The following is a 3,797-nucleotide window of genomic DNA, read 5'->3' as shown; positions in this document are numbered from 1 at the left end:
GGCGTCGCCTACGTAAGACCCTGTAGACCAACGACCCGCTAGGATTATAGAACGGTATCCATAGAAAATCCTAATGAAATTTCACACGTATATTTTTTCCCTGGCGCACACTCGGTTGTGTCATTCCGATTGTATGTTTTTTTGTCAAATTCCCGAAGATTTTTTGCTGCCGCTCTCTATATGTCCAGCAATGCCAACCCTCTACATTTTAGTTAGTGATTAGTACCACGCTGAAACAATCGTTGCCCCCCCATACTTCAATCAATGCCGCCCCTGCAGCAGGCACGGTACGCAGCGTCGATGTGCACAGCCATTCACACGTGCCTCTGCGGGCCGCTTTCTCAAAACCCCTGAGCTTCCAGGGCCTTTACGCGGGCCTTGGAACCCCAGGCCGCCAATGAAACTTCAGCGTATAAACAATCGATCCTCCTAGCTCGTACAGGCGGACATTCCAATATTTGGCTAGCCGTAATAGTTCTGTGTTTAGCTGAACCTGTGATGTATTCAAGGTGTGGTGTATTCAAGGTGCATTTGTGGTTGTGACTTGTGAGATTTGCTGATTATCATGTTAGTCTGTCAGTCATGAATGAATACACTGTACTTGAATATGACTGTTGTGTCTGTGTGTGTGTGTGTGTGTGGCTGTGTGTGTTGTGTGTGTGTGTGCGTTGCGTGCGTGCGTGGCGTGGTGCGTGCGTGCGTGGGCGTGCGTGCGTGGCGCTGCGTGCGTGCGTGTGCGTGTGTGTGCGTGGTGTGCGCGCCCCGCGAGTGTGTGATTGCCTACTGTGTCTTGTGTGTACATTTGGGAACAGCCCTTGCGAAAAAGTCGTCCCTGGAAAGTGGAAAAGAGCCCTAGGAAATGAAAAAAAGTAGCCCCCGAAATTTTGGGCAGGCAGGGGGTTTGCAAAAAGATGTCCCGGAAAGAAAAAATTAATTTTCACATGCCACCATGTATTCTATCCATTTATTCCTCAAAGTAAGTTACTATTGGCAATTTCATTTTTGAAATTGATTGGTGAGCGCACGCGTTGACGTCACCGGCATATTGTAGGCCAAAACACAAGGCAGCTATGGTGCATGCATATACAATACGGTTGACGTCACGCATGCTCCGCTCACATCATTTCAAAATGAATTGCCAGTAGTGTTTACTTTGAGGAATAAATGGATAAATACATGGTTTGTAAAGTTCGTGTGGAAAAGTGTTTCAACAAAGATAGGTGCAGATGTCCATGATAGATAAATATACGTTGTTTAAAAAGCCCGATTCATTGTTAGCGTTTTCTAGAGAGCCATTTTTTTCTGTCTTTGGTGTAGTTGGTGGGTGCATTGAACCAGTCGGGCGGAGGGACCTAACGTGCATGAAGCTGTTTGCAGCTGCATCTGCAAATCAGTTTGGGAAAATGTTTCTGTTCTATTTAGACCCTGCGGCCCCCTGCGGCAGTAGAATGAACGCGGGCTGGCGCATAGTTACTAGGGTGTTATGGAGCTGGGGGGCGCTGGGACCGGCTCGGGCTATGTAATTATACTAGAGACTATGCCGGAACGTACCCTGGGTTTGGTCGGTACTACCGGAACGTTACCCTGGTTACCTTGGTATTATCTATATGCCGGACTGTATACTGGCTACTCTCTAACGAGTCATAGGGGTCGCCTACGCTTACTCCCTAAACCCTAACAGGGCCTGACATTAATTTTTCAACCCACTTGCCATTTGGGCAAGTTGTGGTTGAATTTCACTTTGCCGAATGTTAATCTCACTTGTCCGAAAATATGATTATTGGTATTATGTGTAGTTTAACCCATTTTTCTCTTCTGTTCATATTTTTGTTTTTCCACCTGATTTTTCTTTCATTTTCATTTTTTACCGCGACGTCAGGTCAAGTTTAAAAGCATCGCCTGGCTGGGGCCATCATGACATACACATTGACTAAGTGACATGCTCTGATTCATGCGCGACGTACTATATGCGTGCTGGGTGTGCGTGCGTGTGTGCCTGCGTGCGTGCTGCGTGGTGCCTATGGTGTGTGTCTGTGCGTGTCCTGTCCGTGTGCGGGTATGCCTACGGGCGTGCCTACGTTAGATCCGTTAGGACCACGACCTGTAGGATTATAGAACGGTAATTCATGGAAAATCGTAATGAAATTCACATGTTTTATTTTTGCGTGCGGCACACGCGTGTGTCATTCCGATTGTAGCTTTTTTCTCAATTCCAGGAAAGAGTTTTGCTGTCGCTCTCTCATAGTCCAGCAATGCCCACCCCTACATTTTAGTAGTGATTAGTACTATGCTGAAACAATTGTTGCCTCCAGCTCCCCTGTTACTTCAATCAATGGCAGTTTTCAATTTGTCTCTTTTAATTACTCGTTTTAGTATGGCATCTTTGACTTGTTTTTTTCCAGGCTCTTTTTGGTTTTAATCCTATGGCTGTAAATGAGATTTCTAGTTCGTACTCCTCTAGGATTATTAAGATTTCATTTCCCCAGTTTCTTCCTTCCTCTTTGATCTGCTGTATAAATACTTTCTTTATTAATCTATTGTTATCTAACTTAATTATGTATTGAAGTAGCATAAGTTTTTTGTATGCTATTTTATCAGTTATTGGTAAAATTCCCAACTCTATCCTTAGTGCTTCTAATGGTGTTTTACTATGAGCTTTTATTATTTTACGTAGGTATTCATTTTGGGAGTCTTCTAACATTTTAAATTCTTCCTTAGTTATGTTGGTCCATGTTTCACTGTTGTTCAGTAAGGAAGGTATTAATGTACATTCATATAATTTAACTCTTGCTTCTATGGTATGGTTACCATAATTTTTCTCCTCTGTCCCTGTTACTATATTTCTCTCATCATGAATCTACATTTATCGGACCGTGCTTTTATCATGATCATGTCCTTAAACCCCCTTTGTCATTAATTAGATCACCTAGATATGAATATTTAGTACATTTTTTAATTACCTGATTTCCTATTAATATATCTTTCTCTATCCTTTTTTTTATTTGAGAATTTCATGACCATCGTGTTTGTTTTTTTTAAATTAAATTCTAATCTTTTTGATTGTGCTAATCTGTAGCATGAGTGAGCGATTTTTGTAATTGTTTTATGATCTCCAATTCCTAAAATATCGTCCATATATAGTAAAGGTCCGATTTCTATTGTGTCACTATACATGTATTTCACATTATTTAGGTCATTTAAACAGTCCAGAGTCATGCAGCATAGGACTGGTTCTAATAATATAGTTCCTTGTTTAACTATTTCTTTTGTTATGAAATTATCCGTTTTTCCTACTGGTTTTTCTAAGTTAATTATTGCTTTTTCGTTCATTTTAAAAATTAATTCCCAGCATGGAAAATTAATTCCAAAAATTAATTCCCACCATTCAGTCCTCTATATCATAATTCTACCATTGCATCTTTTAACCATAGACTATCAAAACATTTTTGGATATCTACAAATAATAAAGTGATGTTTTTCTTTTGTTCCCTGTGTTTATCAATAATGCCTCTTAGTACAAATAAGTGGTCTGTTGTGCTAAATCCCTTCTTCCCCCACTTTGGTTTTGGCAAGTAGTACGTACTAGTCCCGATATGACGTAGTATGTGCCCATAATTATCAGCAGGGCCAGGCCAAGCCTGCATTTAAATGCAAAACTTGCATGATTGACCTAAAAGGATACTTTAAAAATAATTTTAGCAACGATAAGTGTAATAGATGTAATAAGGATATTAAAGAAGATATGGAACATTTATATAATTGTGATAGTTATGAAAAATATAAGGAGGGACAACAAA

Source organism: Priapulus caudatus, unplaced genomic scaffold (assembly GCF_000485595.1).
Source record: "Priapulus caudatus unplaced genomic scaffold, Priapulus_caudatus-5.0.1 Scaffold7, whole genome shotgun sequence".
Taxonomy (NCBI): Eukaryota; Metazoa; Priapulida; class Priapulimorpha; order Priapulimorphida; family Priapulidae; genus Priapulus; species Priapulus caudatus.
Note: the sequence above shows the minus strand (reverse complement) of the source record.